The sequence below is a fragment of the Trachemys scripta genome, chromosome 1 (assembly GCF_013100865.1).
Source record: "Trachemys scripta elegans isolate TJP31775 chromosome 1, CAS_Tse_1.0, whole genome shotgun sequence".
Lineage (NCBI taxonomy): Eukaryota > Metazoa > Chordata > Testudines > Emydidae > Trachemys > Trachemys scripta.
In genome coordinates this window covers 333,772,307-333,794,501 of record NC_048298.1, presented here as the reverse complement: position 1 = coordinate 333,794,501, position 22,195 = coordinate 333,772,307, and the positions used below count along the sequence as shown (strand labels likewise).

The 22,195-nt window shown below is 42.4% G+C and overlaps 1 protein-coding gene across 4 annotated transcripts in view; it reads left to right on the top strand.

Moving 5' to 3' along the window:
* The window catches only part of LOC117871309 (glycerophosphodiester phosphodiesterase domain-containing protein 5), a 322,284-nt gene that overhangs the window by 77,216 nt on the left and 222,873 nt on the right, over nt 1-22,195 (top strand). For 3 of the 4 annotated variants that reach the window (XM_034759156.1, XM_034759157.1, XM_034759159.1), the window contains exon 2: nt 1,279-1,363. The exons of the other annotated variant lie outside the window; for it this stretch is intronic. The gene's annotated coding sequence lies outside the window, so the exon portion shown is untranslated. The remainder of the gene's footprint in view (nt 1-1,278; nt 1,364-22,195) is intronic. 4 annotated transcript variants of the gene reach the window in all.

The following is a 22,195-nucleotide window of genomic DNA, read 5'->3' as shown; positions in this document are numbered from 1 at the left end:
AAAGGCAGTAGGCAGGTTCTGTGTCTCGTCTAGTAGGCCATGATCCAGCAAAGTAATTAGGTACATGCAATGTCCCATTGAAGCCAGTGGGGCTAGGCATGCACTTAAGTCTCTTGCTAAATCAGTCTATAATGGGAAAGCTGTCTCCAACCTGAACTATAGAGCAGCTACAATTGTTCCATAATGCCATAAGATAGGCATACGGGTATAAGTATATGCTACAGGACATACAGGTACAACACAACAAAGTTATTTATTGTTGAACTATAACATTCTCTCTACCCCGTCCCTCCCCCAGCCTTCTTGTAACTAACCATGGGATTGTAACACTGCATTGAACTTGTATACATATAGCCACATTCTGATGTAAATTTAATTTTTTTTTTTTTTTAAGGTCAGGCTTGACAAAGCCCTGGCAGGGATGATTTAGTTGGGGATTGTCCTGCTTTGAGCAGGGGGTTGGACTAGATGACCTGAGGTCCCTTCCAACCCTGATATTCTATGATTCTATGAAAGGAACTGTACGGGCATCCCTGTCTTTTGCCCTGGTAAAACTGAGCTCGGAATCGGGCAAATAACAGGTGATGTGATGCTATATTTGCTCTTTGAAGTATGGCTCCCACACTAAGGCATAGTTACAGCAACTCGCTAACAGCCTCATGAGACTTCTCCCCACAGGAGTAAACATCCAGGTTATATTTAGATTTTAAAAGCCCAGAATCTGCGGTACAAAGTCTCTTTTGAACGGATGCGATTGATATCCGTGTCAGCGGCTGAGCAGAACTTGTTTCTAAAAACAGCCCATCATATTGTTGCTCTTTTAATGACACTCGTGCCCAAATGAAATGAGCCCTTTCAGAGAGAAATAGACGATAAAACCATAATACATCCCAGTTTAGCGTAGAGGAACTACACAATGCAGAATGAATGCCCCAAGGGTTCTTATTTAGCTTCTGTGATAGTAATAGAACAGCTGGCTTTGGTTCCAGGGTGAACCAAACCATGCTAGGATGCACATCTGTGGAGTGAGTTGGAAGGCACAATTTATGGCATAAATTCATACATGGGATGCATTAAGATTTAGATTCTGCGGGGTGGTGAGCTGCTAAGTGGGAAAACATCTAGTTTCCTGGGCTACTCTGTGGTCTGACCAGAAATACCTATCTGCCTAAGGTAATGGACTGTGTCTTGTAACTACTCATCTCTGGATAGAAAATGAAGAGACAAAAACTGCAGAGACCACGATTACATATATATATATTTTTTATTCTTTCTCAGCACTCACAACACAGTGGGTCTACCTCCCTTAAGTCACTCTGGTTCCTGGCTGAAACTTTGACAGTACGGACAAGTCAACTTAAAGGTAAGCAAAAGAAACAAGATCAAGGTTTTTTTCCCCCAGTATCTCATAGTCCTGCTTCTAACTAGCTAACTGCTACAGTGGCTTCTCCATAATGTTGCTCTGCTCTGTTTAAAGAGCAACCTTTCATGCCTAGAAGTAACTGCTTTTCAGTGTTATGTCAATGACGTTTGTGTAACACCGACAGACCCTGATTGTCGGTGGGCGGAATCGAACCTGGGAATTCTGGAGCTAAATGCGTGAGCCTCTACTGCATGAGCTAAAAGCCACATGGTCCTTAGCTAAGGCTGTAGCAGACTCATTAACCTCTACGTGGTCTCTCTGCCACTAGAGGGGACAGAGCACCACACCCAGGAGGGGTGTGTGTGTTACATTTGCATAAGAATATGTGATGTGTGGGGTTACAAAAGCCACTAAAGTTGCTAATAAATCAGAAAAAAATACTATTTTTTTAAATAAATGTTTCTAATTCCTGTCCAGAATCTTACACACCTCTTGTTAGTGCATGTGTCTGTAGCAGAGGTGGGCAAACTTTTTGGCCTGAGGGCCACATCTAGATATGGAAATTGTCTGGCAGGCCATGAATGCTCACAAAATTAGGGGTTGGGGTGTGGGCTCTGGGGTGGGGCCAGAAATGAGGAGTTCAGGGTATGGGAGGGTGCTCAGTCCTGGGACTGAGGGGTTTGGAGGGCGGGAGGGGGATCAGGGCTGAGGCAGAGGGTTGGGGCGCAGGAGGGGGTTCGGGTGCAGGCTCCGGGCGGCGCTTACCTCAACAGCTCCCGAAGCAGCGGCATGTCCCCCCTCTGTCTCCTATGCGGAGGCACAGCCAGGTGGCTCTGCGCGCTGCCCTGTCCACAGGTGCCGCCCCTGCAGCTCCCATTGGCCGTGGTTCCCTTTGTGTAATAGATTTTACAGCTCATGGCTGCATGGAAGAGTCTCCTCCTAAAGGATTTTGTACACTGTGAGACCCGGTTTCAGCCCTGGTATAAACGGGCATAGGACAATTATTTCAGTGGAGTCGCACCGGTTTTCCTGGGACTGACTGTGGCACTTGGATTCCATGCTCTCGGCCAGCTTGCCAGAAGGGGAAGCTATTTAGCTGCTGTATGGCAGGAGGTAGTGAAGGGACTAATACTCTGCTCTTTAGAGTGTCTCTGCCATTTGAAGGTTTTGGAGAACTTTTGCAATTGTTCTAACTCTACCCCTGCCATTCACCCTGCTGTGCGGGTGATACCTGCCCATTTCCGGTTCACCAAACCGCTGTTCCTTCTTCCCTCCAATAATCACCCCAAAGGCTCTCTCCTTCGGTGCTGCCGACAAGGAGCAAGTAGATAGTGAACTATATGGAAAAAAAGCATACACCCAAATGTGCCAGATAATCCTCCTCCTGGGCTTCAGTCCACCCTCTCCTACCTTACATTGATAGATTCCAAGGCCAGATGGGACCGTTCTGATCATCCAGACTGACCTCTTGTATAACAGAGGCCGTCGAACTTCCCCAAAGTAATTCCTTTTGAATTAGAGCATCTCTCTCCAAAAAATACCCCTTTTTCTGTCCTGCTCACATTGTCACCTCTTCAGGTAGGGACTGTCTGCATTTTGGGCTAGCTCCTTAAGAACTCGGGGCCAATTTGGTTCCCTGCCTCCCAAGTGCTCAGTACCTACCCACAACAGAGGCCAGATTTCTAGAATTGCTCAGCTCCCATGAAGGCACCTACATGTAAATAAGGGCCAGCTGACCAAAAGAGCTCAGCAGCTCCCGTCCCAGCAACACCCTCTCCAAGTCTGACCATAGAGCTCTGCATCCAGCATGCTGAACTCTTCAGAAAATCTGGCCACTTATTTTGGTGCCTAAATGGGAACTGAGCTCTTCTGGGAAATCTCTTTTGTGTCTTGTTCAGCGCTGAGTACACGAGTGCTATGGAAAACTTGCTGGAACCAGTCCTTGTGAAACCACCAGTTGGACTTTGCAGACCCAAGTGCATTGGATGGTTGGGATAAACCCTAAAGCCGGGGGGTGACTCGTTTAGTGGCCTGAGGTGTGGATGAGTAGATTCTATGCCCAGGCTGGCAGTCTTTTCCGATAACTGGGGTAAGCCCCATAGCTCTTGGGTGCTTATGAATGGAAGATGTCGTTACCTCTCTAATGTTCACCCCTCTCAAACCTTTCTGCTTCAGAAAAGCTGGCTAAAGTGGGGACAGAGAATTAAAAGGGCATAAATTAAAGCCGGCCTTTCTCAGTAAGTGGTTCTGTAGGTTCAGAATAAGTCTTGCATCTCTGGTTTCCGGTTTCTGTAATCAACTTCCCCTCTGCAGCCTTTGCTGCCTTGGGGGCCTAATGTTCATTTCAGGCCTTCACCTTGACCATTGTTGCTGCTCATGCTGCATTAGCGTAGCTTTTATATTGTGTAGATACCTTGCTGAAACTTTCTGGTCATATTTTTCACCCCTGTCAATTGAAACTAATGTTAGGAGTTGGGACGATCAGAAGCTCTTGACGTTAGGGATACTGAATCTTGCAGTAGGAGGTAGAAGTTGACAGCAACTTGCAGCCAGTTCATTTTCCAATTTGCTTTTAACCTTTAAAGCACCCTGCTGACTTGTATAGTGCTACCTTCATTCGCCTCTGTGACTGGCTTGCCTGAGCCAGGGGGTCTCTCATGAGCTCACCTAGATTTCAGCATCCTGGCCCATGTCTAGCTCAGGTTGGCCCATCTGGGCCTTCCATTCACAGAGTAAATCAGTCTCTCAGTGACCTAAGTGCAAAGTGTGGCCAGCAATGGGCCCTGACCTGGCCTGGCTTTTTGGGTTATAGTAGAGAGAAAATCCATCCATCCTTCCTCTCCTGGCTCACCCAGGAACTGCATTTGATAGAAGCAGCCAGCCCTTCTTATTTGGCCTGCTGGGCCCTCATTGGCTGCAACCTGCTCTCCCAGCCCTTCTAACTGTTGCTGGTTTTACATGCAGCTGAACCTGGGAGGCCTTTCTAGGCAACCCCAGGGGTCCCAAACTATCTGCCCTCCTTTTCTTAAAGGGTCACTTTTTGGGGCATGGTGCATCAAGGCAGCAGGGTCTCTGGCAAGGGGAAGCAAATGCCTGGTACACCACATCACACCCTCTCATTTCTTTTTATTGGTACTAAACAGTGTGGGCTTGCCTTTCCTACCTCTGTTTAATACAGGTCTTACAATCCTCTTATTTGTAATACAATAATAACAAGGAACCTCGATAAATGTCTTGTTGCGCTAGGCGTGGTACAAACCTAACCAAAGACAGGCTCTGTCCATAAGAGCTCACAATTTAGGTGACAGGATACAGCACAAAAATGGGATGATGGTGAGTTGGGGGGGATGTTGTAACAATAAGATGAACAATCTTTTGCCTCAGTGACCTGCACTAAGGGAGATCCCTTCTAAAGAACCTCATGGAGCTGTACTGTTTTCTCTCAGCCAGTTTGGTTCCTGAAGTTTTGATCCCGGCCCTGAAATCAGTCAGAATGAAATCTACAAATGCATGGGGCACAACCATTGATAATTGAAGCTGCATGGCTAGGAAGTTGTTTGTATTTTTTTTTTTGTTTTTTTGTTCGGTGTCTGCTTTGAAGAAGTCTCCGCTTCTGCTGGTTCTGGGAATAACAGACCAGGAACTGGAAAAAGTAACTTGTCCTTAGCATAAGCCATCCAGTTCTGGGATGTCTCCCATAGTGTAAGCGACGGGGCAGCTTGGGGTGGGAGGAGTGTTCTGTGTAGCTCTTAAGAACATAAGAATGGCCGTACCAGGTCAGACCAAAGGTCCATCCAGCCCAGTATCCTGTCTATCGACAGCGACCAATGCCAGGTGCCCCAGAGGGAGTGAATCTAACAGGTAATGATCAAGTGATCTCTCTCCTGCCATCCATCTCCACCCTCTGACACCATTCCTTACCCATCCTGGCTAATAGCCATTAATGGACTTAACCTCCATGAATTTATCCAGTTCTCTTTTAAACCCTGTTATAGTCCTAGCCTTCACAACCTCTTCACAACCACTTCACGCAAGGAGTTCCACAGTTTGACTGTGTGCTGTATGAAGAGGAACTTCCTTTTATTTGTGTTAAACTTGCTGCCCATTAATTTTATTTGGTGGCCCTTAGTTCTTATATTATGGGAACAAGTAAATAACTTTTCCTTATTAATTTTCTCCACATCACTCATGATTTTATATACCTCTATCATATCCCCCCTTAGTCTCCTCTTTTCCAAGCTGAAAAGTCCTAGTCTCTTTAATCTCTCCTCATATGGGACCCGTTCCAAACCCCTAATCATTTTAGTTGCTCTTCTCTGAACCTTTTCTAATGCCAGTATATCTTTTTTGAGATGAGGAGATCACATCTGTATGCAGTATTCAAGATGTGGGAGTACCATGGATTTATATAAGGGCAATAAGATATTCTCCGTCTTATTCTCTATCCCTCTATTCCTAACATCCTGTTTGCTTTTTTGACTGCCGCTCCACACTGCGTGGACGTCTTCAGAGAACTATCACCGATGACTCAAAGATCTTTTTCCTGACTCGTTGTAGCTAAATTAGCCCCCATCATATTGTATGGAGGCTTTCACTAGTGGGTCCCCTACTCTTTGGAGTCAGCAAGTCACTTCATTTCTTTTTTAAATCTCACCTTTGAAATCCTTCCCTTCCTCTTGGCTTTGTGAATGATGCTCTGTAAAGCCTCCGATGGTCTCGATGAATGGTCCTATGTATTTTAAAAAGCATATTGTGAGCAAGCGTGGCATGGACGTTTTTGAGAACCTGCCTGTCTGGAAGCGGGGCAGGTTTCAAGTACACCGCTACCTCAATATAATGCGACCCGATACAACACGAATTTGAATATAATGCGGTAAAGCAGTGCTCCGGGGGGCGGGGTGGGGCTCCGCACTCCGGTGGATCAAAGCAAGTTCAATATAACACAATTTCACCTATAATGCGGTAAGATTTTTTGGCTCCCAAAGACAGCGTTATATCGAGGTAGAGGTGTATGTTTCAGTACCCCGCTTGCTGTTAATGGAGAAGCCAACAGAGCAGACGGACAGCAGTCAGTGTGTTTTGTGGGTCTAATTTTAGGGCTGGCTGCTGCCCCAAATGGGTAGCTGGATTGATGGGTTTCCCTCTGAACCAGCCAAGATCTAGCCATCTAGTGAGTTGCAGTGACCTTAATGGGCCTCCGGTAGCCCCTTGCTTTGGTTACACATAAAGCTGGCACTGCTGGCCATGTCTATAAGTGTATTGGACAAATTAATTTACTTTCTGTTTGGGTAGAATCTTGTGAAAGGAGCTCTCTTGAAACAGAGAGGAACTGATCCAGTGCTAGGAAAAAGCTTTGCAGACTAGGGCCAGCTCCTTATTGCGCCAAAGTGGTTGGCTCTGTTCCTCTATTTCGAGTTTGGTATTTCTGTATGGTGCATGTATAAATCTGAGACTAATTATTTATTGCATGCAGTGTTGTGGCTGGTGGGTGGGTGGTTGCTAAGCACCAAGGATGTGCGTATCAAGTTTAGTTTTTTTTTTTTTTTTTTTTTTTAAATAGATCAACAATCATCAGTGGAGGTTCAAAGTTTTTATTTTTTTATTTTTTCAATCCACATGTTAGTGTACTGCGAGAAAAAGGCATCGAGAACGTGTGGAGAATTTTGAAACTTCACTCTGAAACTGCTACTGAAAGGTTCTGAAAGGAACCCTTCAGTTGGTGCATTTGACAGTTATGGCTATGTAAGAACCGTACTACCTGTTATCGGGCAAGAAGGCTTGCATGATACTGTTGAAGCTGCATATGTTGGGTTCAAATCTGTGGGTGAGAATACACGGCTTGAATAAGTGCTCGGAGACAACTGTGTTTCTCCCCCTTAAAGAACATAATACACCTCTACCCCAATATAACGCGGCCCAATATAACATGAATTCGGATATAACGTGGTAAAGCAGCGCTCCGGGGGGGGCGGGGCTGTGCACTCCAGCGGATCAAAGCAAGTTCGATATAACACGGTAAGATTTTTTTTGGCTGCCGAGGACAGCGTTCTATCGAGGTAGAGGTGTATCTTATTAAGTTTTATGAAAAGAAATTGGGAACAAGGAGAGAGATCTAGACAATGACCTACATCTCTCCCTTGAGGCGTTCAAGGGGATGCTGTCAAGTCAAGCAGTTATAGGACCAACATGTAGCTGTGTTGTAAAATCGTCCTTGCCTAACTCCCCATGAATGGAAAAGTGCACATGATGCTTTCCCCCTCCAGCGAGACATGGCGCGTGGTGGTGTGAGGTTTTTTGGGAAGAACGTTGGGAAAAGAGGAGGCTTTAATATACCCCATAGCATCGGTGCAATACTGGTGTAGTAACCCTCACCCTGGTACTAACACCTGCTGCAGCTGTGATGCAGCCGCAGAGAATGCCGTCCTATGGAGAGACAGCTAGTGAGTGGGCAGCTCTGGCTGGGGAGGAGGTTCTGAATCCACCTGAAGGGGCAGTTGGTAAAAGCTGTTAGAGAAGGAGAAGACTCGAAATGCTGAGCTAGCAGATGACCCGTCACCCGAGTAGGAGGTGAGGTAATAAAAGAAGAACAGGAGAATAAAAGTAGGGCACTGGGAAGAGAGGAGGTTTCAGTTCAGGAGAAGCAGAAAAAAATACTTGGGTATGTGAGCAGGTACTATTAGAGAAGAAGAAGAGGGAAATAAAATCTAGGCTTTGCAGAGAGAGCATATCCAGGGAAAAAACGGAAAGGAAACAACTGGTGAAAAAGAATTGATGAAAACAGATCCTGAAAACAAAGCGAGAAGCCCACCAACAAAGGACCTAAAGTACATGAACAGAAAGAATGACTGTTTGAACCTCTATTGAATGAATACAGTCCAAAGATGCCTGTTGGTCAAGTGAGGTCCATGAGGTGAAGAAACCCTGCTTGTGGATAAACTCGATGAAAAGAGGTATAGTCACAGGAACATTGAATTTAAGGAACGCTTCAAGCTGAAGAGAAACAAAGAACAGGACAGCAAGAGTGGAGTTGGACGTACACCCAAGAAGAGGAAAAGTTGATTCTTCTCTGAAGTGACATAGTACATTACTTAATCTCTCTTGTTCTTGCTAATAACAATGCATTTGGTACAATAGAAGCTCAGAGTTACAAACTGACTGGTCAATCACACGCTTCATTTGGAACTGGAAGGATGCAATTAGTCAGCAGCAGAGACCAAAAAAAAAAGCAAATACAGTACAGTACTGTGTTAAATGTAAACTACAACTAAAAAAAAAAGGGAGAGTTTAAATTTTTTTTGACAACCAAACAGTTTCTGTGCTTGTTTCATTTAAATTAAGATGGTTAAAAGCAGCATTTTTCTTCTGCAGAGTAAAGTTTCAAAGTATATTAAGTCAAGATTCAGTTGTAAACTTTTGAAAGAACAACCATAACATTTTGTTCAGTGTTACGAACATTTCAGAGTGACAAACAATCTCTGTTCCTGAGGTGTTCGTAACTGAGGTCCAAGCTTTTTGCATTTTTGGCCAAGGAGAGAGAATTGCCAAAAAAACAAACAAAAAATTCCCTAGACTGTTCAAATTCTTTCAGTCTTACTGGTCTCAGGTGCTAGTAATACCAGGAAGGAAATTTTTAAAATAAAACTTTCATTAAGACCCTGCCCTTTCTTAAAATATTGAACATATTCAATATTCCAAGTAAATAATATTCCTCTGATAAGAACTAAATATTAGTAATCTCTATGCCTTGCCACCAGTAACACAATAAGGTCATCTAGTTGGAAGAGAGAATTATCTTGAATTTCCATCTCATTGGATTATGTAAAACAGCCTGGAGAAAGCTTAAAAAGTTAATAAAAAGGAGGGCTCAGGATAAAGAGACAGATGATTATTATGATCTTTCATTGCAGCATTGACTAACACTGCTGTAATTAGGGTTTCATGGAAAAGATGAATACATCCTGACCAACCTAGCTTTTTTAGGGGGTTTATAACTTGACCATAAAAATTCATAAACTTGGCTAAAACTTGGCAAAATGCTCCTTCCATGGTGGACACTTCCATTTAAAATATAGCCTCCATCTCTCCCTTTTTTTATTTCCCATTCCCCTTCTTAAATTGCACTGGAATACAAGCTAAATTGCAGTTACTTTACACCCGTTTACGGGGGATATGCTCTTCCTTTCCGGCTTGTGGAGACAATGGTTACTATTTTGGAGATTTACTTCTCACATATGGAAATTGCCACTACAAAAGCAGCAGTAATTGGTCTCCAGCAGGTGGAATAGCTTTTCAACCTCTGGCTGGTAGAAAGATCTAGTGGGCAACTGCACTGCTTGGTGTACTCCAGCTATAAAATACATGTGGATGCTACCAGTTCTTGGGTTTCTGCTTCTGCGAGCAGTGTCTTGCTATGTGGATTAGTTAAAGACTCAGTCTGAGGATTGGCCTTGTGCTTTTGGTTTCACTGAATGCGATGTTGGTAGCCTCACAAAATCAGAATGGCCTAATCTCATCCACTTTCTCCTACTTCGACCGACTTGCATTCTAAAAGTTTAAGTGCAGTGTATAGTCAGAAAAGTGACTCTAAATGTGACATTGTGTGGTTCCATCTTTATAGTGCCTGGAGACCAGACTCCATCAGTTTACAGGTCAGATGGAGTCTTCAATTACCAGGCCCACAACTGTAGCCTGGGCTCTGAAAATTCAGCCAGGATCTCTGCCTCTTATCACTACCAAGCTTCTGCAATTAGAACTTAGCCAGCTGTTGTGGTGGTTGATGTGGGAGTTGGGGCAGAATCCAGCTTGTTAGTCCACAGCTATGTGGGCTCCGCAATACTAAGAGGAGTGAAGTCATCTTTTGTGCCTGTAAAAGGAGCACACAGAGAGAGGCACAAAGAGCATTTATGCTGAGTAGAAAGGCACCATGTTTATACCATCAGTTTTCTGATTAGAACACTCTAAAACTAAATAGTTATATAATAATTATAAGGCAATGTCGTGTGTCTTCACACTGCAAGCGACTTATTCAAACCCTCATGTTCATAAGTTTTAGCTAGTGAACCTTGCAGAGCAATATTCAAAACAAAAGTCTCCGCCACCTTTTCCGAGGTGCCGAGCAACTACGATTGAAAGTGCTCAACACTTCCAAAAATCAGGTTCTCAGTGAACAGTTCAGAAGCGGCACCAAGATTCAAACCTGTTCACGGACAACATTTGTCAAATAACTTTTAAGAATGAACAAATTCATAAAAATCGAAGTCTGCTTGTAGATAAATCCAAAATTCCTTTAATTAATAATTTTCTTTGCCTATATTGACTAGTTTTAGCGTATGTCAAAGGAGGAGTGGAATTATTTAGAGTGATCCAAGGGATAAATGACAGGTTTCAGTGTAGCAGCTGTGTTAGTCTGTATCTGCAAAAAGAACAGGAGTACTTGTGGCACCTTAGAGACTAACACATTTATTTGAGCATAAGCTTTCGTGGGCTACAGCCCACTTCATCAGATGCATAGAATGGAACATATAGTAAGGATATATATATCCTTACTATATGTTCCATTCTATGCATCTGATGAAGTGGGCTGTGTGTATATGTATATATGTATGTATATATGTATATATGTATGTATATATGTATATTAGAGGGAGAGGGAGAGAACATGAAAAGGTGGGAGTTGCCCTACCAACTCTAAGAGGCTAATTAATTCAGATGAGCAATTATCCCCAGGAGAAAAAAAACTTTTGTAGTGATAATGTTAAGTATCCTCACACCTTCTTGTCATTATCACTACAAAAGTTTTTTTTTCCTCCTGCTGATAATTGCTCACAATTAATTAGCCTCTTAGAGTTGGTTGGGCAACTCCCATCTTTTCATGTTCTCTGTATGTGTGTATATATCTCCTTACTATATGTTCCATTCTATGCATCCGATGAAGTGGGCTGCAGCCCACGAAAGCTTATGCTCAAATAAATTTGTTAGTCTCTAAGGTGCCACAAGTACTCCTGTTCTTTTTCCAAGGGATAAAGCTGCTTAAAGGGAATGGTAGGCTGGATATCGGGAGGTGTGACTTGGTTACATCTCTTAAGCTGGAATAGAATCCAATAGCTTCGCTCTTTCAAAAGCTTGATTGGACAAACCTTCCGTTTACAGCAGGAACCAATCCTGCACTGTAAGATGGGGACGACCCATTTTAGGACTTTCCAATGTCTAATAGTGATAATTTTATATAGTGCATGCAACTCGCTGTAGAACAGTGTGTTTGAAATTCATGTCAACCATGTAGCCAATGCCAAGGAAGTGTCTATTAACTTTTAAAATCAGAAGAGATCTGAATAAAAACGAACACCTCCCTCCCCCAAATCTTGAAGAAACTATCTACAGCTGGATTTTTACCTGGGGGGAGGTTAGAGCAGATAGCAATGGGAAAGGAAAACTTGCTGCTAGCTGACATTGAGTGACTGAGTGGAGCTGAGTGACTGTAGAAGAATGCGCATGCCACTTCACGTGGTGAAGCGATTTACTGCGTTCCTTCCATAAGGTACCTTTCCGACTAAATTAGCTTTAGAAACTTCTAAATAACTTCCCTGCTGTTTTTTATATTTTTTTTAGCTCTGAGGATAATTTGCAGTCGCCTTTACACTATTCTGACTCCTTAAAAGGAGAAATTATCATTTGCTGGTTAGAAACATGTCTTGGGGTCCAGTGCATCCCAGTTTTTAACTTCGTAGGGTCGAGTGATTTGTTTTACATCTGTTTTGAAATGAGCAGTTAAGTGGGGCTGCCAAAGAAGCTGGAATCTAGAAGCTGTGGTGATGTCGAAGGGATATTGGTCAGGAAATAAAATATGGAAGGTGCATTTTGTCACAGTAGAAAAGTTAGCCAGTTAATGTCTGTTAGGGGACATCTACGCTGCGATTAAAAATCCATAGCTGGCTTGTGCCAGCTGACTTATGTTCATGGGGCTCAAGCGTAAGGGCTCTTTAATTTCGGTGCAGATGTTTGGGCTTGCGCTGGAGCCTGGTCTTTAGGACCCTGCGAGGTAGGAGGATTCCAGGGACTGAAGCCCAAATGTTTACACCATAATTAAACAGCCCCTTAGCTTGAGCCCTGTAAGTCCCAGGTGTCTAATTGCAATGTAGATGTACCCTTAAATCCCAATTTAAAGTGACGCTTCAACCATTTATGCTTTGTTTACTCCTTACATTTCTCTTAGCTTGGAGAAACTTTCTTGGTTGGTTTTATGGTTTATTTCTCTTACCTTTTTGCTGGTTCATCATGATGATGTCTCTGGGATTACAACACAGTAAGAGAATGGCTTTACATAAAAAGAAGAAAAAATCAATTGGATTGGTATCTTAATAGCCTAACACTTGTTTGCATCAGTGTTGTAAAAATTCTAGGTAGTAAACAAAGCTATTTCCAGGAGAGCGGCATGGCCACATAGAACTTGATAGTTGTAATCAAGAATTTTCAGTTCTTCTGTTCCAGAAATGCAAGCCTTTACCATTTGAGTGAAAGGAGAATCTTCTTAAAGCTATGTTATAAGTCTTAATACTAGTCAAACTAAAGTCTTACTTCCCACTAATGGATGAAATCATAAATACTCAGTGGGCCAAAACCTGACCCTACTGCCGTCTGTGGGAGTTTTGCAATTGACTTGACTGGGGTGTTGGGATGTGGCCCAGGGTCTCACTGACCTTTTGTAGTTCCGTGGTGATGCTGCTCCTGCGAGGTGCTGAGTGTCTTTCATTGCTATTGTACCAATAATCGCCCTGCGTTGACTTTGCCTGAGGAGGCTCAGTGGATAGAGTACCGCTCTGGGAATCAGAGGTTGTAGTCCCAAGTTTGACTAGCTGTGTGACTCTGAGCAAGTCACTTAATCTCCCTCCAGTAAAATGGGGATCATAATGCTTACCCGCCTTCTTAAAGTGCTGTGAGATCTCGGGATGGTAAGTGCTGTATAAGAAAATGTAATAGTCATATCTACTAATGGGGCCACTTAAAGCCCATTTGAGATGTTAAACCAGCCTTTGAGAAACCCACTGGATTGCTCTATAGGCTGAAAAAGTGACCTTCCGTAATGACTGTCCCTTCTCGATTCTCCAAGTAATGCTCAGCAAATAATCCATATTAAATAGTAAAAATATCACAGAAAATCTGATGTGACTGTTGGATTAACAGTAAACCAATGGATTTTCACTCTGATTGTCAATAAACCTGAAATACTCTTTGAGAGACCCCCCTTGCCATAGGGCTTGACCTTGCTGTAGAGTCTGGAAGAGCCTGCTAGTTCCATTTACGTGGGTGTGGGCTTTTTTCAATGTTGACTCCACTTTGGTTTCTAATGAGTGTAGGAGAAATTTGTTTAAAAAAACAAACAAACAAAAGACACCCAGCACAGCCCTTTCTTGACAATCTAGATGGTCACATCAATGGCTTGATCTGAAGAGCAGGTGTCTGTGAATGTACATCCATCCCTATTTTCAATGTGATTAGGTTTTTTTCTTAATGGGAGACAGTAAACATACAAGACATCAGTAGAATCTGATTTGCCTGCTGATTTCTATAAACAATAATAAACGGCAGGGGAGGGAAGTGTTGACTTTTCTCATTCACTCCTTTCTATGCATGATTATTTGGTCTGCTTTCTAATCTCTATTATGAAGCAGTAGATATCCCACATACCTGGCACTTTTTTTTTAGTTATTCATTTGAAGACTCGCGTTCTCCAAACTCAGCAAGATTTCTTTTATAAATGGAACACTCCATAGTAGGTTCTGTAATGACCTACATGGACTAAGGTGGATACAAGGTTTTGTTGTTGCTTCGAGAGACTCTTATTCTGTAAAATCTTTGCACGAATTGCTCTATAAATAACCCCAGCGCTAATATCTCACCTTCTTTCATGACCTAGTATTTAATAATAGTTATTTTTTTTACCCCTTTTATGTAGGTCATATGATGCCACAGCACCGAGCAAGTTGGAGTTAACTTCTTATTCTTGCCAGATGTAATCGTAATATTCCCTGCCACAAATCTTCCATTCAAGTAAACTCCACTGACGGGATTGCTTCTGCATTTCTGCACCACAGAACTAGACGCATTTTTCCTGTTAGTGCTGTACTAGCGCCATCTGGAACAGCCTTCCCCACTGTTTGCACCTAATTAACTCTGACTAATATTTTCCAATCCCCTCTCTCCCTTCCATGGTTTGACTCTAATAAAAACAAGTAAAACCTTGGTCCCAGAGCTGCCCAGTTTCCTTTCCTTTTATCTTCCTGCCACCCAATTTTTAATTCAGTCTCCCACTTTCATTTTTATCTTCACTCCATGGCCCTCATCTCTGATTTTTTGTTTTGTTTTGTTTTTTGTTAGTCTGCCCCCTGGACCATCCTGTTAACCCCTCCCCTGTGCAAAAAAAAAAAAAAAAAAAAAAATCAGTTTCCGTAACCTGGACCTCCCCACTTCTCGAGGCAAGTCCCATCTCCAATCGCTTTCTTTCCTCTCTTCCTGGGCTGACCACCCATTACCTAGTCCTCTGCTCCTTGTGAGCATAGGGAGCTTTGGACCTTCCTCAGGGTTTGTCTAGTTTGAATATTGGCATGCTGAGGCACATGAGGCTCAAATGCCCCCAGGCTCCAGGGAATGCTAAATCCTATGTGAATTAGAACGGTGTTGCAGTAATAAAGGTGAGTGCATGGGTGGGGACTATTTCGGCCAAAGTGGAAGTACTGTGAGCATCTGTTTTCATTCTATTTCCCCACCCCCTACTTTCCCTGACCCAATAGGGATCCGAAATACTGGAAACCTTGCAAGAGTCCTTGAGATTTCCCACTCAGTTTAACACACGCATAAGTACTCTTGTGGGTGCTTAACCAGACTAATCCTTTAGAACTTCCTCCATGACCAAAATTCCCCCCCTTCTCTTATGTTGATTGACTTCCCATATCCACCCCAGAAGTGGCTGCAGTGTGTGTGTGTTGGTGTGTGTTGGTGTGTGTGTAATCTTTAGGGATGAATGTAGCTATGGAAATTATTAATAATTTTTTGGTGCCAGCTCCATATTTGCAGTAAAATGGCTTGTTAACAGAGCCAGGTGAAGCCACTATTGCTTTTCTTTCCTGCCCAGTGATGAAATTTCTGCCCAAGCTACTCCTAGGTATTTCCCTTTTCTGGGCATACAATACAAAACATCACCACTTGTGAAATGAAAGAACATGCTGTTTTCGAGCCACTGTAGGTCTAGGTTTTCCCTGTGGCCTGGTTTATTAGCGCTCAGTGAACACTTACGTAACTGATTTTTCAGTCTGTTACCTTGGGAATTGTCCCTCGTTAAATATTTTATTTTCCAAATCCATTGAGTTGTCACGGGCTGTTAGAAATTCAGCTTTCAGACTCTCCCCTCCTGCAGCGGAATCTCCTTCATATCTCTGGTCTCCTCTGATCATGGCATTCTTTTTACATCCAACCTTCCTCTTCCTCTTCCTCCTCCTCCTCCTCCTCCTCAGTGGCTGTGATAGATAAACTGCTGCCAGGAGTTGGAGGAGGAGCTGCTATCTACCAGCCCCCACCTCACTCTGTGACACACCCTTCTCCTCCCAGAGCATCACTACCCACCAACAATCTGGTTCATTCAGGGCTTGTAATTTGGAAACTTTGGCCGTAGGTGTCTTGGGTTGGGCGTTCAAAATCACCTGCTGCTTTAAGACATTTGGGTCCACGTCCCTTTCTTTGGACTATGAATGGCCACGAAGAAGTGTTACTTGGTCAGTGTATAGTGAACTGTAAGATATTGCTGTGTTTGGGGGTCTGATGGGCTGAAACTGCTTCTTATGCATGAATAAGGTTAACTCTGGTCTGGCTTGTTAGGGCATCACTGGGGAAGACTTGAGGCTGTTCTTTTGCTGTGAATATAGAAAATTCTAGAATGTGCGAGCCAGAATTGTATAGTTAATCTTCGCCTACATTTCAACATTGTGTTACATGGATGGATATAATGGATCTATTCGCCGGACTAGCACTTTGTAAACTATAATTGTTTGTTAGCTATTAAAGTGTGGTGGGTGGTAATAGTTATAGATATTGTAAGATATGCCTTGGAAAACGTGAAGTATCTGAGTGTAACAGAATGGATGCTATTAAGGTTCAAGGTAATAAAAATATCTCTTAAAATGACTGAAAGTACTTTGACTAATAGCTGTTGGAGACATATCCATCAATGAGTTTATAAATCCCTTGTGGTTGTCCCTCTGGTAAGGAAAATGAAATAGTAGCTGACATAATTGGTTTGCCGATAGTTACTTCCCCCCCTGAATAGGACTCTCCAGTCAGACTTGGGAGTGAACATCAATTTATCCTGCTAAGCCAGGGAGTCTCCCTTTAATAGCTGCTTTAAAGCTATCTCTTCCCTGTTTTTAAATGACTTTGGTCCCCAGTATTGGATTTGACATGACCTCTATCTAGATATAAAGATATGCTTTGAAATGGTCTAGACTATACTGTACTTGTAGGCTAGTGCACTCTCAGCAATTCCTTACCATACTGTCCTGGACTGGCCAGTCAGAGTTCACCTGGAGCCATGAAATACCCCTTAGTGTAGGGTAATTAGACTAAACTTGAAACTATAGTAGAACTTATAAGTAGTAATTAGTAATCATGTAGCTAGTAAGATACCTCTGAGAGAGCAATGTGTATCTCTTAACACAGTGTTCCTTATATCAGGATCTGGGTTCTTCATGTTTGCAAAAGCCTGCAGAAATATAAGCTGACAGAGTATGATCCTTTGTGTGCTTCACTGGTATTGTAATAACTGCTTTCCTAGTATGTATTCTCATAAATTAAAATGTTTAGGGCTGCAGGACATGAAATAATGTCACATGTATTGACACTTTACAGTGGTAGTGCCCAGTAAGGAGCCAGCTCAAAGCCTGGGGTGCCGAGCACTTAAATTGCACTTGTTCTCTGAATCCACCTCAACGATACACAAGCATATTAAAACATTCCACTTCCAGCTGTCTTCATTATCCACTGTGAAGCCTCAGTATTTTCCTAACTGGAATTTAATCTATAAAATGCACAATTGCCAACTCTACCTGGCCCTGTTTGCTAGGTCAGCTGACACCATTGGACTTGATCCATTGTTTTCTAAACAGTTTGGAGTATTTCCACTGACTTCACTGAGAGTTGGCTTGGGCCCTTCAACAAGACTTTTAAATGAGCAAATATTGTATTATGGTAACTGGGTGTGCAGACATTAGCTTTCTCTCACTGTGGCAGGGTGTTATTTATGACAGTGCCTAAGGCACGGTTCTTTCTTGAGATCAAATGTACTAATGCAAGGGTTCTCAAACTGGGGGTCGGGACTCCTCAGGGGGTCGTGAGGTTAATACCTGGGGGGTTGCGAGCTGTCAGTCTACACCCCCAAACCCCTTTGCCTCCAGCATTTATAATGGTGCTAAATATATAAAAAAGTGTTTTTGAATTTATAAGGGGGAGTCGCACTCAGAGGCTTGCTATGTGAAAGGGGTCACCAGTAAGAGTTTGAGAACCACTGTACTAATGTAAGATCACTGTGCCACTAGGTGGCACTACTACAGGTGAGCCATAAGTCTGACTCTCTGGGCACTTCAGTTTTTGAATGAAAGCTGTGGTGTTTAGCTGGGATTCAGTTCTTTTTAGAAGCTGCTTTTTATTATTTGTATACATAAGTAAAAGCTGGCTCACCGCCTGAATGTGTCTGCCTGAAATAATTGTGATGCAGAGCTGCAAAACAAATGTATATTTGTAATGCTTTTGAGACCATGTAATGCTGGTACTCATTAAATCTGGTCTCTAGTATCCCAAAAAACCCTCATGTGGCACCTTAGAGACTAACAAATTTATTTGGGCATGAGCTTTCGTGGCCTAAAACCCACTTCATTGGATGCATGCAGTGGAATGCATTCACTGCATGCATCCGATGAAGTGGGTTTTAGGCCACGAAAGCTTATGTCCAAATAAATTTGTTAGTCTCTGAGGTGCCACAAGTACTCCTTGTTCTTTTTGCTGATAAAGACTAACACAGCTACCACTCTGAAACCAAAAAACCTCATGTAACTGTAGCAGCTGCAACTCTAAGAAGAGATAGAGCTTCAAGATTTGTACTTGATCTGTTTTTAGACTTTGAAACTCGATTAATGCAAATAAAGACTAATTGATGTTTGGATCCACAGTTGCAAGTCAAGTGGGAAAATGCCTTTCTTCAATAACTCAATATGCTGTATGATGATGTAAATAGAGTAGAAAGGAAAATGGCTCTATCCTCATTAGTGTGTTTTCTCTTTTGGGTTATAAAAAAATTATACATGTAATGGAACAATCAAGATGGGCACATACCAAATATGGATCATCATGTGATCTTATTATTGTAAACTTTGTCTTCCCTTGCTCCCATCACTCTGATACAATGAATGACTGTAGCAAGTATCATCTCTAAATTAGACTGGAAACTCTTTGGCACTTGGACCACATAATGTCTATTTGTGTGCTTTGTGCAGTGCCTACTACGTTTTGAGTGCTAGATAACAATAACTAGAAAAGCAGGCTTTAATAATACAATTGTACCTCACAATTCCACTTGGATTTTCTAATCATTTCTAGAAGATAGGATGGATCATCTTGGCTCCTTTGGGTATCTTTGTCTTCAGAAGTAGCTTATTCCTAAGTGTTTCCAAGAGAGTGGACCGCTTCAGTGGAGATGGTGAAATGCACATACTCAGGTGTGTGATGGGGAGAGATTCCTGCCTGACGCTTGTGGTAATCGGATTATTCCAAGAAGTGGAAAATTGGAGTACCCCTTTCTTAAGAGGACTATAATAGTTGCAAAAGTTTTCTCATAAATGTGTCCAACTTTCAAAAATAAGGTCCCACCATAATATTGGAATCATGACCAACTACATTAATGAATTCTACAAGTTGACTATTGAGTTCTCTTTCTCTTCCTCCCCCACCCCCTCTAAATCTCCATTCCCGTGAGATTGGTCCGCACAATCAGAAGCATGGCTTTACTTTAAAAAGCGTGTACAAAATGGGTTTCCACTTTGTCTCAATTACTCTGAATAAAATATGCTCAGTCCACAAGTGAGGAAAAAAGCTTTTTTCTCCCTGACAGCTCTCAAACCCAGTCAGATATCTGTCATGCTGTCTGGAGTGGCTCATAACTATGAGTATCTAGCTCAGGGCAGACCGTCAGAAAACAAGGGCGGACACCCCAAACTGGTGGTATGTTCTAAAATTAGATTTCCACCAATCCAGTAACACATGTGAACTCCTGGATTGCTATACCAGCCTTACCATGGAGTCACAGACCGTCCCCTTAGACTGGAAAGCCTATCTTGCCACCCCGACAAACTGAACTTTGTGGTAAAGTTACTTAAACCTAAAATCACACCACATCAGGTTTCTCCCAGTCCCAAGAGACCAGTCACTTATCCCAGATCAATTGATACTCCAGATCTTACACCAAAGACAATGCTGGCAGCTAAATCTATAGTACACTAACTAAAGGTTTATTAGCTAAGAAAAAGGAATGAGTTATTGAGAGTTTAAAGAGGGTAAAACACATGTACAGGTGAGTCACAGGTTGTAATTCCAAATGGTGGCGGTGATGTGATAAACTGGCAGTTAATCAAGTCTTTCAGAGTATCCAGATCGTCTCTGGAAATCCCTGCTTTGCGTCTGGCGCACTTCCCTGTAAGAGTACAAACAGTCTAGAGATGAAGGATCTTTCTTTGAATCCATACTTATTGCCAGCTTGGCTTCTGGCAGAAGAAGCTGCATCTCTACCCACCTGGGCTTATCCTTTGAGGCTAAGTGAGGATTGTACTTAGCCTTTTGACCTCTGCCCACCATGCATAATGGCCATTTGCTTTGAAATTAGCATTTTCTGTTAAAGACGTTAAGTCTTTCATTAGCATTTCCTAAGATTGCTTTGGGTTATTTAATTACATGGGAATGCACAATGTAAATGTTTGCTATTACATTATAACAGGTTTCAGAGTAGCAGCCGTGTTAGTCTGTATCCGCAAAAAGAACAGGCGTACTTGTGGCATTTTAGAGACTAACAAATTTATTAGAGCATAAGCTTTCGTGGACTACAGCCCACTTCTTCGGATGTAGTCCACGAAAGCTTATGCTCTAATAAATTTGTTAGTCTCTAAGGTGTCACAAGTACTCCTGTTCTTTTTACATTATAACAGGAACAGATGAGTGAAAATAATACAAGTAACATTCCACTAGTTTTCATGAAATTTAAACCTATGAATACACATTTGTATATTACTCACTTTTATCTATACTAATACACAAGCGAATTGGCCTGTGACCCCTATCTGACCTGGTCTGCCAGTGTCATGGTATCTGAAAAGCAAGTTGGGTTCTTTCGGCCTTGCATGTGATTAGTTGAGATTTTGCTGGCCAGATTCTGCTGTTGATGACACTTGTGCAACACGACTGGGTCAGTGTTGTTTGAGGTTAGGAATTGACCCTTTAGTTAGGGCTTTGCTGACATTATTGATGGACAAGTTGAAATCGAATCAAGCTTGCGTTCCCATAGCTAGGTCGACTTTACAGGGCTAACCAGTATGGAGTAGTACAAATTTTGCTTTTGGCACTAAAGCAGACGTGACACAGGTGAAGAGACGCAGGGAGTAGATTTGTTAAGTAAAGTATCATTTACACTGCGTTTCCCGACAATAACAGTACTTTAGTTAAACAAGCTGGCTTTGCCCAAATAGAATGAGGAGTCCTTTTGGCACGTTAGAGACTAATACATTTGTTTGGGCATACACTTATATAAATTTGCTAGTCTCTAAGGTGCCACAAGGACTCCTTGTTGTTTTTGCTGATACAGACTAACATGGCTACCACTCTGAAACCTGTCACCCAAACTGGTTACTCAAGAGAAAAGAGAGCAAAAATCTAGATGAGTGCAGGGCAGAATGGAGCTCCTGCTTCTTTACACAACAGAGAATTGTACGATGAATATGTTTAAAGAACGTTTCTTAGAGCAGGGAGGAGGAATTGTGGGAAATAAAGAGCTCATAATCTGTTAAATGAGGATTTTTCCACCCTTCCCCAAACCAGGAGAGACACGTGACTGGCACTTGGTTCTCTGAATAATCATACAGCAGATGTGCAAAGAATGTGACCATAAAAAGCAAACTTACTTTAATTGAAACAATAAGGCAAAATCTGTTTGGGGGGGGGGGGAAGGAGGCATTTCTCTAGCACTTAGAGTAGCTAATTGCAAGGTTTGTGCTTTTCTGGCTGGTATAAAACACTTTTCAATGATGCAATGGGAAAAAAATCCTCAAGAAAATCATAGAACAAACTCTACAGGAGCATGTATGAGTTACCGAGGGGAAACTGTGTGTGTCTGTGTTGGGTTTAAAAATCTGTTCTCGTTTAACCTCTCAATAAAACACATGCTGAAACTAGATAAGGCTGGAGGGCAGATTCTCTGTTCTGAAGCTAGTTATAGCTAAAATAATTAAGATTTTTCTTATTTCCAGCTAGACTAATAGTTGGGAATGTTTCTTTTTCTTAGATCGACTTTTAATTAGCACTTATTCTTTGCGATGGAGAGAGTCTCATCTGGTGCGCTTCTGCATTCAGCCTTGAGCTTTGCCTTCTTGGTATCTTGTCTCACTGTGCCCCAACATAGGTGTTACACCTCCCTGCTGCCTGTTCTCTTCCTCATTCACATCTGCCTCATTGACCTCAAAATCATCTCCTGCTGCCCAGCTTGGCTGAAGTTCTCATCACTTTGGATGTATTGTGTCATGGGGAATTCTC